The 14,554-nt window shown below is 51.7% G+C and overlaps 1 protein-coding gene across 8 annotated transcripts in view; it reads left to right on the top strand.

The window, feature by feature from the left end:
* PLEKHA7 (pleckstrin homology domain containing A7) overlaps positions 1-14,554 on the top strand; it is a 1,124,460-nt gene that overhangs the window by 1,073,429 nt on the left and 36,477 nt on the right. The window lies entirely within an intron of this gene.

Here is a 14,554-nt window from a genome sequence, read left to right as displayed (position 1 = left end):
ATCCCTTTGTCTTTAGAGAACCAGGAAATGGGAGCAGAAGAGCAATGGCGAACTGGAGCCACCTCCTTTGCAACGCTCTGTTGCAAGAGACAGCATCCCCTGTCTTGGTGTTACAAGGGGAGGAAAGCTGACCTGCTGTAGGACTGAGGGCATGTGCTGTACAGATAATACTGGGCATATAACAAGGAATAGATTCCTTATGAAACAAGCCGTACTGGTTTCAGTAGTGAGTGGTACAACAGTGACCCAGGGGTGTGCCAAGAATCTGACTGAAGCACTCGGCGCACTGCTGCAAACACACTTGTAAGACCCACCAAACAAAGTAGGCAAGAAGCAGCACTACAAAGGGGCATGGCAGGAGAGGTTCTAACGGTGATCCAAGAAATAGAGAGGGCGACAATGTGCAACCGAGAGGGCTGCCAACCAGATGTGAACTGAATTATAAACTGGAAAGCGAAGGCAGCTATTGGGCAAAAGTCCTGAAGTCTTGAATATGAATCTCCCCCCAGTGGTGTAAAAAAGGCGCCCCGCAGCCCCCACGATGCGGGGCTCCCTAAACTCTTGTGTGGTCAGTGGGAGCCCCCTCCAGGTACTTTGCAGGGGGGGGGGGGGCCTCAAGTTTTGTTACACCACTAACACGTAAGTAGCAACAGGGCGACCTGTAAAGAGAAGGCAGGCCCGCCGGTAGTGTGTGTGATTATAATCTCCCCCCCGTGCAAACTCCGATTACCGGTTACCGGTTACCTTAGGTTGTGAAGGGGGCTCTGCGGTCCGCACTGATCTCTGGTGAAGCCGCTTTTGCCGATGGGACGCGCCTCGGCCTCAGGTTCCGGCAGCTCCTTTCCTCGATGACGAGTGAGAGGGAGCCCCGGTAGCTAGGGGACGCCTCGCGCCTCTCCAGACGAACCTCTGTGTTGCTGGGGAAAATACTCATTGCTGTGACCAATCCGAGCGCTGCTTGGAAATGACGATCCCGGGCCGGTGGTGGTGAATACTGGCAGGGTGTTTTCAAGGCTCCTTCTCAGAGCGGCAAACCCGGCCTCGGGCACACAACACAGCTCGAAGGGCGGCGGTGGGGTCAATGCACACACAGTGCTCGGGAGCAAAGCAGGCGCTACAAAGTTCCTCAGCGGTGCGTTAATCCGAGGGACTCGATCCTGGGGCAGATCACGTTTGAGGCAGGGCAGGCCTCATGACCTTACGCCCCAGCTGTGTGCCGATGAGCACACCGAGACAGATTTCACAGGGGGGCAGCTTCACAAAGGCACAGAGCAGAGACCCACACAGCAGCTGGAAGGGTGGGTGCTGGAGAACCTTTGTATCCCTGACTTCCCAGCTCTTCTTAGGCCCTTGGAGACAGGCAGGCTTCAGAGGGGCAAAGCACACAGCACATCTCCTCTTCAAGTTAGGGGGACACAGCACACAGCAAACAGTCCCTCCCTCAGCAATCATAGAAACTGTAGGTAAACATGTCACACAGCATTCCCCATGTTATCCTGTGGGCAAGATAGCCTTTCAATAGTGAAAAACGAAATTGGCAGTATTTCACTATCCAAACATATTACCCACACTAGTAACACCAAACAAAAAACCGGGACGTCTGCTCACCCTATCTTTGACCTTTGAGGCCCCTAAAAAAACCTGGTGGGTGTAGGAGAGTAGGGTCTGCAATCCTATGATCACCCAGATTTTTTGCTTTTGTTTCACTGGTTTACGACTTTCTCTGGCTGTGGGCCCGCTAATCAGACCCACAGCCTAGCTGTTCTCTCTCTAAATTACGATATGTACCCTAGGTGCATTTACCAATTGGTACTGGGCCACCTTATCAGACCCCGTAACGCAGGGCATAGGTGTACCCAGGGCCGCCAGGGGCTGAAGCATGTATTATGCCACCCCTGGCTGGCCTCCTAAATTTGACACAACTGGCTGCACGACAGCTGGGGCGAAGACGTGTAACCACCCTTCGCTTTAGGTATAGTAGCTCTATATCTAACCATACGATGGACACCGAGTCCCTATCAGTCACTCCTATGGCAGGCCTTAACAATCCTGAAGGCAGAGTGCGTGGGCTCGTGTGAGCTAGGTTCAGGCCCGAGCCGAGCCCGGTTGCAGCTTGCGGAATCAAGACCCAATAGCTGTTCCATGATAACGCGTACCATATCGGTAACTCCGGTGTCGCGTTATCAAGGCATGTCGAGTAAGGTGTCATACGAATCGGGGTGCTGTCCTCTCACCAATTCTGGCGATGAGGTTAGCATCCCACCCTTCTAGAGGGACACGACATGTACGTAACTGTGAACCCCGGTTAAAGTTAACTGAAGCCTCAGCTCCACAAAATGGATGCTGCCACCACAGACACAAGTCTGACCTCCTGCTGCTGGGAGTCCTTCCAGCGAGGAGCACTTGGACAAAGGGTTTCCTGTCGAGGGCGCTGTTCGCACCGTCCCAGACAGGGTTTGTGTATTCTGGGTAGGTAGGGCTTTGGCGAGAAGGTGACTGCGGAGTGGCACCCCGGTGCTCACTACGCATCTGCCGGTTAGAACCAGTTCCAGGGGCGACAGCCCTGGCCTGGGGAAAGTCCGGCAGGGGAGAGGGGCGTAACTACCCCCCTTCCTGGTCCCACCCTTAGGGCAGGACCTAGTCATGTACCCACCCCTTTCTTTAGGATAAAGACCGGAGCGGGGACCCTTCCAAATTAGATCATCTTTGAATCAAGAACTACTTTCTACGAAAGGACACTCAAGACTCTTCTCAAGATTTCTCCCTTGTGGCTAAGGAGTAGTCACCCTGCATCAGCAGGCACCATCTAAGAACTCTGCGGTTTGCTGCAAGTCCTTCCTCAGGAATCCGACGGCCCAGCTCGACGAGAACCGACTTCCCTGGCACCTCTGACCTCTACCCACGTCATCAGCTCAGCTGTGATCTGTGGGTGCGACGAGACCTCGAGGGACCGGCCATCATCAGAACCTGCACGCTCTTAAAAACCAGCACGACCATCGAGGTAACTCTCTGGTGAGTGCTCTGGGGTCCGAGAAGCCCCGACCCTGAGCCGCTCCAGCACCGAAGTGCAGTCTCCCAGCATCTCCACGATCTGCGTGGGGCCCTTCTGCTCACTGCTCAGCACGTTGTCTGGTCACTCGCCGCTGGCTTGTGCCCTTCTGTGACGACATCCGAGAATCATCACTGCTGGTCTGGTTGCTCCAGACTGGCCCTTGCTTCCATCTTTGCGAGAAGCACCCCGGACCCTCCTGGTCCACTCAAGACGCCATCTTAGGCCCACCACGTGGCCCTGAGATCTGCCAAGGCTTGTTGCCCCATCCTGGGCCCAGCGACGCCGACAGCATCATCCTTCGTGGGACAGCTCGCACCTCCACCGTGGTCGCCGACAACGCCTCCTGGTCCGAGAGACTGCAGCGCCTAGCGTCGCCCACTCACCTGGTCGAGGTGACGGCCAACCGGTGCCTGCCTGGTACCCTCTGACTACTGGCTAGTAGTACGAACTTGGTCCCCTCTGCTTTCAGGTTTCATCAATCTCCGATCCAGGCTTGGATCTCTACGAACTATTCAGCACTGGTCGCCGGCCAGCAACTCCTTTCTTCCGGCTCCTGGCTCGTCAGCGAAGACCCCGACGCCTGTAAGACTTGTGCAGCCGCAGCCCTCGTGGCTAGGTAACTCGGCATTTCGGTGCCTGCATAGCCTCCTTACTCTAGGGTCCCGAGTCCCTCGCTTCCGACTTGCCTTATCGGGTCCGCCCGAGACCTTAACCTTTCCGTGTCCCCGGACACTTGTTTTAATTGTGCACTTGAAGTATTTGCTAAAGAGATTTGGTTTGTGCTTAGTACCCTGTCCTCATAAAGAGTACAGGGCTGTTGTGATTCTTAATAAATATCTTGTTTATTTTCATAACACTTGTGTGGTGTCCTTTCACTGGGTGTTCAAGGGGTACATGTGTGGTAAACAGCTGGCTTAACACGCCCTCTCGAGTCTTTAGCCTTAGACTGCTCGTATCCACGCTACTAGGATAGCTGGTCTATAGGTTGACTTACAACCAAACACCATAAGGGTCGTTGGAACGATACATAGCGGTCGCTAGAATAGCGAACGTTGCATATCGGGCCAACTTCTCACATTGGTGAGCAGCGGTTGGGATTTGAGCTTGCTGTTGTTTTACCACACGTATCCTAAGAATATCTTGTTGAAAGATCGCACAAGTACTGTTAGTACATATAACTAAAGCTTAGAATACTCTGAGTTCTACTGAACCAGCTGTTGTAGCTCCTCAAGGCTTAGCACACCTTGGCTACAACTCTTAGCAAGGGTACAGTAGGTAAACACGTAGTGTAGGTAAGTGCATCACTTACACCACACTAGAAACAGTATGTCGGACAAAGGAGGAAACTCTGGGTCTCCCCTTGTGTCAGTTGACCCTCCACAGGTCATCCCTTCAGGATATACTGTGCTGAGCTTCAAGGAGTTAAGACGACTGTGTCACTCCAGGAAGATTCAGCAGGGGTCTAACCCCACAACGTCCTTTCTGATTGGTCTCTTGGAGACTTATGATGCCAGAAGAGCTGAGAAACTTCGTAGCTCTTCTAATCCAGAAGGAGACATGCCTCCCCTTGAGGGAACCCGGGACGATCCTGACCTCATCCACCTCGCAACTGAGAACGAAGATGTGGAGGAGGATGAGGATGAGGATCTCTCTGGGGATGAGGCAGATAAGGGACAGGTAGAAGTCGTCAGACTAAGCAGGTCCAACTTAAGCAAACATGATAGCGGTACTGGGGGACCCCCGGGACCACTATCAGGTCAGCTTAACATTGGGAATGGACGAGCCAGATCTCTGTCAAGAGGCTCTGGCAGATCCCTTCAAACCAATGGCTCTCACAACTCGTCTCAGAGAGGGATGACGTCCCCTCAGAGGAGAGTGTACGAAGCTAAGGAAAGGGCAGCCAATCTAAGGATTGAAAGGGAAGAACTTGCCCTGGCCAAAGAGAGGCTTGCCTTTGCTAGAGAGCAACAGTTAAGTGGGGCAGTCCCCACTGGTGGCAGCAATGTACCTAGTAATAGGGAAAAGAGTTTCGATACGAAACACCTTGGTAAGATAGTGCCCCCCTTTAAACAAGGGGACGACATCCACAAATGGATTACTGCTTTGGAGAGGGCCTGCACTGTGCAGGGTGTTCCCCAGAGTCAGTGGGCAGCTATCTTGTGGCTCTCCTTTGAAGGAAAAGGAAGAGACAAGCTCCTCACCACAAGGGTGGAGGATGCTAACAATTACCAAATCTTGAAAAATACACTCGTTGAAGGGTTCGGCCTAACCACTGAGCAGTACAGGGTGCTGTTCAGGGATACCCAGAAAACGCAGTCTCAAGATTGGTCTGATTTTGTCGATTGTGCCACTAAGGCTTTTGAGGGCTGGTTGCTGGGCAGTAAGGTTACTGATTATCAAGGATTGTATAATTTGATGATGAGAGAACAAATGTTAAACAATTGTCAGAACCAGTTGTTGCACCAGCATCTTGTCGACTCGGATCTGACCTCTCCCCAAGAATTGGGAAAGAAGGCAGACAGATGGGTTCGTACAAGAGTTAAACAGAACCAGGGCCAGAATCAAGGTGGTCAGAAGAAAGCAGACCAGAAGGGTAAAGATTCTAAAGGGGAACAAAATGACCAGAAGTCTTCGACAGGTCCCCAACAACCCAAAGAGGGTGGGGGTCAGGCTCCCCAAAAGAAGAAAGAAGGCCAATCCAAAAGATGGTGCCAGTACTGTAAAAGTAAATCTCACTGGTTTAGTGAGTGCACCAAGAAAGGAGGAGGGCAGACTCCTGCCACTGCAGCCCCTAAGGCACCTGTGCCCCCTAGTACAGTCAGCAGTGGTAGTGCGCCTCCCAAGGGTTTAGTAGGGTTAACCCTGGGTTCTGAGGGGCGTGACAACTTAGTTGGCACACTCACTCAGGCTGTCCTTGTCAGTACAGGGGACGCGGACGTATCCCCTGACGTAAGCCCCAATACTTTGGGCAAATACCGACAGACGCCTTTCATAAATGGAAAGATGGCTCAGGCCTATAGGGACACTTGTGCCAGCGTCACCATGGTGACGCCTAACTTTGTGGACCCTGGACAGATCATGCCAGGTACAGAATTCCTGGTGACCAATGCAAGCAATGTCACTACCAATCACAGTATGGCAATTGTAGCTTTCTCCTGGGGAGGGGTAACTGGCCAAAAGAAGGTTGTAGTTAGTCCAGACCTCCCAGTGGATTGTTTGTTGGGCAATGATCTGGAGTCGTCACAATGGTCAGAAGTGGAGCACCGGACTCACATGGAAATGTTAGGTTTGCCAGCACATGTGTTCGCCGTGACTAGGTCACAGGTCAGGAAATGCCCCACTGAGCAGGTGCTGGATCCTGGAACAACGGACCAGACACCTCCCAAGAAAAAGAGCAGTAGGGTTAAGGCTGCGCCTTCCCCCTTGCCCCAGGTCGAGGATCAAATCTCAGAGGAGGCTGACCTACAGGAATTGCGGGAAACTGAGCCTAGGGAATTCGAACTTGACCAAGTTGAATTCTTGGGTTCAGGGGGACCCTCAAGGGAAGACCTGGGGAAGGACCAGTTAGATTGCCCTTCTCTTGAACCCCTCAGACAGCAGGCTGCTGCTGAGGCTGCTGGGAACGCCACAGGTACCCACAAGGTATACTGGGAAGATGGACTCCTGTACACTGAGTCAAGAGACCCCAAGCCTGGCATGACCAGGAGGCTGGTCGTACCCTTGTCTCAGCGTGGTTTCCTACTTACCTTGGCCCACGAGATTCCCTTAGCAGGTCACTTAGGCCAGACGAAAACGTGGGACAGGCTTGTCTCACACTTTCACTGGCCTCACATGAACGAAGATACCAAGGAGTTTTGCCGCTCCTGTGTCACTTGCCAAGCCAGTGGTAAGTCAGGTGGCACGACAAAGGCCCCCCTTATACCAATGCCTGTGGTGGGGGTACCCTTTGAACGGGTGGGGATCGACATCGTCGGTCCCATGGAACCACCTACAGCGTCAGGGCACAAGTTTATACTGGTGGTAGTGGATCATGCCACCAGGTATCCTGAAGCTATTCCCCTTAGGACCACTACAGCACCTGTTGTGGCAAGAGCCCTAGTTGGAGTGTTCTCCAGAGTGGGCTTCCCTAAGGAGGTCGTCTCCGACAGAGGTGCAAACTTTATGTCGAGCTACTTAACTGCTATGTGGAAGGAATGTGGTGTTAACTACAAGTTCACTACACCCTATCACCCACAATGCAATGGGCTTGTTGAGAGATTCAACAGGACCCTAAAAGGAATGATTCATGGACTACCGGAAAAGCTTCGGCGTAGATGGGACGTCCTGATCCCCTGCCTCTTGTTCGCCTACAGAGAAGTCCCACAGAAGGGGGTTGGCTACAGCCCTTTTGAACTTTTGTACGGGCATCCTGTAAGGGGACCCCTGTGTTTGGTGAAGGAAGGATGGGAGAGACCTCTCAAAAAGCCTGCCGCCAACATAGTGGACTATGTGCTTGGCCTCCGCTCGCGGATGGCTGAATACATGGAAAAGGCATCTGAAAACCTTAAGGCCAGCCAAGAACTCCAGAAAGCTTGGCATGACCAAAAGGCTGTCTTGACTGTTTACCAGCCCGGACAGAAGGTGTGGGTGTTGGAGCCAGTGGCCCCAGCAGCACTCAAGGACAAATGGTCCGGGCCCTACACCGTCCTGGAGAAAAAGGGAGAGGTCACCTACCTGGTCGACCTGGGAACTCCCCGGAGCCCCCACAGGGTGCTTCATGTCAACAGGCTAAAAGCATATGTCGACAGGAAGGACATGAGTTTGCTCATGGCCCTAGATGAGGGACAGGAAGAGGAGAGTGACCCTCTCCCCGACCTGCTCACTCAGAATCCTGACGATGGATCGGTAGATGGTGTTGTCTTTTGTGGCAGCCTCTCCGAACATCAGCAGAGAGACTGTAAACAGGTTCTTCAGTCTTTCAGACATATGTTTTCTCTAACACCCAGCCAGACCAATTGGTGTACCCATGAGGTTGACACTGGCGACAGCTTGCCCGTGAAGAGTAAAATCTACAGGCAGCCTGATCACGTTAGAGACTGCATCAAGAGTGAAGTGCAGAAAATGTTGGAGCTGGGAGTCATTGAACCCTCGGATATCCCTTGGGCTAGTCCCGTAGTTCTAGTGCCGAAACCTCACACCCAGGTTGGTAAGAGAGAGATGAGGTTTTGCGTAGACTACAGGGGTCTCAATGCAGTCACTAAGACTGACGCCCACCCAATACCAAGGGCAGACGAGCTTATCGATAGATTGGCTTCGGCCAACTACCTAAGTACGTTTGACCTGACAGCTGGGTATTGGCAAATCAGGTTAGCTGAGGACGCCAAGCCTAAAACCGCATTTTCAACCCCTGGTGGGCATTATCAGTTCGTGGTGATGCCCTTCGGTCTGAAAAATGCACCTGCCACCTTCCAACGGTTGGTGAATCAAGTCCTTACTGGGCTGGATGACTTCTGCGCGGCATATCTTGACGATATCGCTGTCTTTAGCTCCACCTGGGAGGATCACCTGGTCCACCTGCGGAAGACGTTAGAGGCACTGCAAGCAGCAGGTCTCACTATCAAGGCCACCAAGTGCCAGATAGGGCAGACACAGGTTGTATACCTGGGCCACCTTGTAGGTGGAGGTCAGGTTCAGCCACTGGAGAGCAAGATACAGTCAATCAGGGACTGGGCTCCTCCAACCACCCAGACTCAGGTTCGAGCTTTCTTGGGCCTGACTGGTTACTATAGGAAGTTTGTCAGGAACTATGGTTCCATTGTGACACCATTAAACGAACTGACAAGTAAGAAAATGCCAAAAAAGGTTCAGTGGACAGCGAGCTGTCAAAAAGCATTCGATGACCTAAAGCAGGCCATGTGCACGGCGCCTATCCTCAAGAGTCCGGACTACTCCAAACCATTCATTGTCCAAACAGATGCTTCTGAGTTGGGTGTGGGAGCTGTTCTTTCTCAACTGAATTTTGATGGTCAAGACCAGCCCATTGCTTTTATAAGCAGAAGGCTGACCCCTAGAGAGAAGAATTGGTCAGCTATTGAGAGGGAGGCCTTTGCTGTGGTTTGGGCCCTGAAGAAGCTGAGGCCATACTTGTTTGGCACTCACTTCAAGATTCAGACCGACCATAAGCCCCTCTTGTGGCTAAATCAGATGAAGGGTGAAAACCCCAAACTGCTTAGGTGGTCCATTTCCCTACAGGGGATGGACTTTACAGTGGAACATAGACCTGGTACTGATCATGGCAATGCCGATGGGCTCTCCAGATATTTCCACTTAGAACAAGAAGACTCACCTGGTCAAGGTTAGCTTATTGTTCCGACGTTTAGGGGGGGGTCATGTAGGAGAGTAGGGTCTGCAATCCTATGATCACCCAGATTTTTTGCTTTTGTTTCACTGGTTTACGACTTTCTCTGGCTGTGGGCCCGCTAATCAGACCCACAGCCTAGCTGTTCTCTCTCTAAATTACGATATGTCCCCTAGGTGCATTTACCAATTGGTACTGGGCCACCTTATCAGACCCCGTAACGCAGGGCATAGGTGTACCCAGGGCCGCCAGGGGCTGAAGCATGTATTATGCCACCCCTGGCTGGCCTCCTAAATTTGACACAACTGGCTGCACGACAGCTGGGGCGAAGACGTGTAACCACCCTTCGCTTTAGGTATAGTAGCTCTATATCTAACCATACGATGGACACCCGAGTCCCTATCAGTCACTCCTATGGCAGGCCTTAACAATCCTGAAGGCAGAGTGCGTGGGCTCGTGTGAGCTAGGTTCAGGCCCGAGCCGAGCCCGGTTGCAGCTTGCGGAATCAAGACCCAATAGCTGTTCCATGATAACGCGTACCATATCGGTAACTCCGGTGTCGCGTTATCAAGGCATGTCGAGTAAGGTGTCATACGAATCGGGGTGCTGTCCTCTCACCAATTCTGGCGATGAGGTTAGCATCCCACCCTTCTAGAGGGACACGACATGTACGTAACTGTGAACCCCGGTTAAAGTTAACTGAAGCCTCAGCTCCACAAAATGGATGCTGCCACCACAGACACAAGTCTGACCTCCTGCTGCTGGGAGTCCTTCCAGCGAGGAGCACTTGGACAAAGGGTTTCCTGTCGAGGGCGCTGTTCGCACCGTCCCAGACAGGGTTTGTGTATTCTGGGTAGGTAGGGCTTTGGCGAGAAGGTGACTGCGGAGTGGCACCCCGGTGCTCACTACGCATCTGCCGGTTAGAACCAGTTCCAGGGGCGACAGCCCTGGCCTGGGGAAAGTCCGGCAGGGGAGAGGGGCGTAACTACCCCCCTTCCTGGTCCCACCCTTAGGGCAGGACCTAGTCATGTACCCACCCCTTTCTTTAGGATAAAGACCGGAGCGGGGACCCTTCCAAATTAGATCATCTTTGAATCAAGAACTACTTTCTACGAAAGGACACTCAAGACTCTTCTCAAGATTTCTCCCTTGTGGCTAAGGAGTAGTCACCCTGCATCAGCAGGCACCATCTAAGAACTCTGCGGTTTGCTGCAAGTCCTTCCTCAGGAATCCGACGGCCCAGCTCGACGAGAACCGACTTCCCTGGCACCTCTGACCTCTACCCACGTCATCAGCTCAGCTGTGATCTGTGGGTGCGACGAGACCTCGAGGGACCGGCCATCATCAGAACCTGCACGCTCTTAAAAACCAGCACGACCATCGAGGTAACTCTCTGGTGAGTGCTCTGGGGTCCGAGAAGCCCTGACCCTGAGCCGCTCCAGCACCGAAGTGCAGTCTCCCAGCATCTCCACGATCTGCGTGGGGCCCTTCTGCTCACTGCTCAGCACGTTGTCTGGTCACTCGCCGCTGGCTTGTGCCCTTCTGTGACGACATCCGAGAATCATCACTGCTGGTCTGGTTGCTCCAGACTGGCCCTTGCTTCCATCTTTGCGAGAAGCACCCCGGACCCTCCTGGTCCACTCAAGACGCCATCTTAGGCCCACCACGTGGCCCTGAGATCTGCCAAGGCTTGTTGCCCCATCCTGGGCCCAGCGACGCCGACAGCATCATCCTTCGTGGGACAGCTCGCACCTCCACCGTGGTCGCCGACAACGCCTCCTGGTCCGAGAGACTGCAGCGCCCAGCGTCGCCCACTCACCTGGTCGAGGTGACGGCCAACCGGTGCCTGCCTGGTACCCTCTGACTACTGGCTAGTAGTACGAACTTGGTCCCCTCTGCTTTCAGGTTTCATCAATCTCCGATCCAGGCATGGATCTCTACGAACTATTCAGCACTGGTCGCCGGCCAGCAACTCCTTTCTTCCGGCTCCTGGCTCGTCAGCGAAGACCCCGACGCCTGTAAGACTTGTGCAGCCGCAGCCCTCGTGGCTAGGTAACTCGGCATTTCGGTGCCTGCATAGCCTCCTTACTCTAGGGTCCCGAGTCCCTCGCTTCCGACTTGCCTTATCGGGTCCGCCCGAGACCTTAACCTTTCTGTGTCCCCGGACACTTGTTTTAATTGTGCACTTGAAGTATTTGCTAAAGAGATTTGGTTTGTGCTTAGTACCCTGTCCTCATAAAGAGTACAGGGCTGTTGTGATTCTTAATAAATATCCTGTTTATTTTCATAACACTTGTGTGGTGTCCTTTCACTGGGTGTTCAAGGGGTACATGTGTGGTAAACAGCTGGCTTAACACGCCCTCTCGAGTCTTTAGCCTTAGACTGCTCGTATCCACGCTACTAGGATAGCTGGTCTATAGGTTGACTTACAACCAAACACCATAAGGGTCGTTGGAACGATACATAGCGGTCGCTAGAATAGCGAACGTTGCATATCGGGCCAACTTCTCACAGTGGGGACTCAGCCCCCCACATCCCCCCTCCCCCACTTAAAGCCCTGCTTCCAGTTATTACCTACCACTATCAGGCGGGCAACTAGAGCTAAATTTTGGGGGGGGGGGGGCTGAAAATTATTTCGGGGGGGGGCAAATTTTTCCAACCATAGACAGAGTGACTGAAAGAAGGGGCGAAAACACAACAAAAGCCTAATTTACAAGTAAATGGTCTTTTAAAGACCTGTTAAGTACTCGGGAGTGGCTGCAATTAGATGCTCGCCAGCCTACGAAGCTGTGTCAGCCCGGGCTGACACACACGACGGAGGGGCTGAAGCCCAGTGAGCCCAATGGGTGTTGCGCGCCTGACCATTATCACGGTACTCCGAGGTCAGGGTACCTTTCTAATGTGCTGGTTATCAACATCTTGACATTGACCTAAGACCAGAGAGCACCAGCTTTCATCATTCATTATAAAAAAGGGGTGGGAGCATCGCAAATGCCACATTTCACAAAGTATTCTGTACACGGGGCCAGCGCCGAAAGGAAGAGAGGGCGAGGACCTCTTTGCCTGCCCCTACCGGAAGTGACGTCACCCCGTTGCGTGACCCCTGCCTAGTAATCCCTGCCTTAGTCACGCTTGATCCCTCAAAGAAGACCCACGAGGGCGTGACCAGGTTCCAGGAGTGCTGTGCCCTAAGTGCGCACTTTCTTATAGAAAGCGCTTTTCAGATTTGTTGCTGTTGAGGCTGGGCAAACGCCATGAAACTGGGGGTGCTGACAGTGTCTTAATTTTAGTGACGGTTCTCTGAGCAATGACACCCATAATTTCTCAACAAGAGGCTTGTGTAAGCAATGGTGTGGGTTTTACTTGCTGTAATGTTCTGTCAAATTCACCTTTATAATGCACATTCATTGGTTTTCGGTTTTTATCTGAGGCATTGCTTGTTGTCATGATTGGGTCACGTAACAGAGGTGGCCGTGTCAGCTGGCGTTTCAATCTTTGTTTAAGGCATCTCCCATGTGTGCACTCTTAAACTTTTAGTTGTGCAGCACGCGCTCTAAAGCTTGGAAATTAAATATTTAGGCTTTCAACATGCAGGTTATAAACTAGTCATATGTTTTGCTCTGCTCGATCGTTTGCGCCCACAGGCTGCATCACTCGATGACTCGGATGGTAACTGGGACAATTTCTCACACAGAATTATATGAATAAACAAATAAATTTTTTTTTTTTAAAGTGTAGGTTCTATGTGGGGAGTCGCGTGTGCTTAATTTGGACACCTCGTGAAGCTATCCCGCGCCGTCCTGACCCAGGATGAGAGTACTCATTTCTCATCACGTATTTTGCTCCTGTGAATCTCAGCGAGCTGCCACGGGTAACAGCCGTGAGTAATACTTCTTTGAAAAAAGAAAATACCTTTTTTCACACAAAGATCCTCACAGGAGGGTGCGCCTTAGCGAGCGCATACCACCGGAGGACCACAATTTTTTTAATTAAGACATAGGTCCTGAAGAATGCTGAGCGAATTTGCTTTACTAAACAGCAGAATCATGTTGGCCATTTACTTAAGGACACAGGTTTCCTAATATAGAACCTTGTTTTGTCCGCCCACACCGATTTTAACCTAATACTGGTTGGCCTTTATTAAAAAATTTTGTATAGGCATCAACCTTGTATTTTTTAATTTTGCACTCACAGTTGTACTCGCATATTAGTTAGAGCACTGTTACACACACCGTGATCCCGCTCCGCTGTATCTCAGGTGTCGTAGCACGCTGGGGAGGCATTCGGCCACCCCAGCGGGGACCCTATGATGAAGCATGTCACCAATTAGTGGTGATTGAGGGTCCTTTTAAAAAGAAAAAGACTTGTCTTTCCTTTTTGTTGATTGCACAAGGGCAGAGACTGCCCCTTTGTGGGTGTTTCCCTTAAATCTGGTTCACCTATGGGAGAAAAACATAAAAACACTTATAAATAATTATTATTCTTTTTCATTTTTTCACTAAGCCACTCCTTAGTTGTTTATTAAATATTGACAGGGGTATAGGAGTGTATGTCCATGCCCTTACACTCTAGTTGATTTTCCTTGTAAACAGATAATTAGTCAGTTTAATTAATAAATCTTACCAAGTGGACATCTTGAGAATCCACTCAACTGAAAAAGGATGAAGAATCCAAAGACATTTACAAGCATACGCCATATTTGTGCTTGCCCTCATGGACCTATTGGAATGAGTTCAACTATTGCTGCTTTAAAATCTAGCTAAAAACACATTGACAGAGTCAATAGATCTCACCTACGCGAGACCTATTGGCATTGCCAATGCTTGTATTCCTTGCCTCCAGGCCAACCACATGCCTTAACTGCCCAGACTGGCCCATTGTCATTCTGTATGCCACAATCAGCCGACAAACAGAATGACAACGGCTCCATCACAGTCTGTGAGAGGCTGGGGAGGGGCTGCTCTACAGCACAGAGAAGTGCGAGGGGGCTCCAGCAGGCAGGGTTCACAAAGGTGAGCAGTGTAGGTCCCTGGAACCCCCCAAATTACGGACAAAAGGTGTCCGTAAGAGGGATTGTCACGGACAACAGATGTGGCCTTCAATTAACGGACGGTCCGTGAAATTTACGGACGGTTGGTCACCCTACTGTTTGCAGGTCCAACTGT

This window comes from Lissotriton vulgaris, chromosome 2_1, assembly GCF_964263255.1.
Source record: "Lissotriton vulgaris chromosome 2_1, aLisVul1.2, whole genome shotgun sequence".
In the NCBI taxonomy this organism is placed as follows: domain Eukaryota; kingdom Metazoa; phylum Chordata; class Amphibia; order Caudata; family Salamandridae; genus Lissotriton; species Lissotriton vulgaris.
This window is presented reverse-complemented; position numbering and strand designations above follow the sequence as displayed.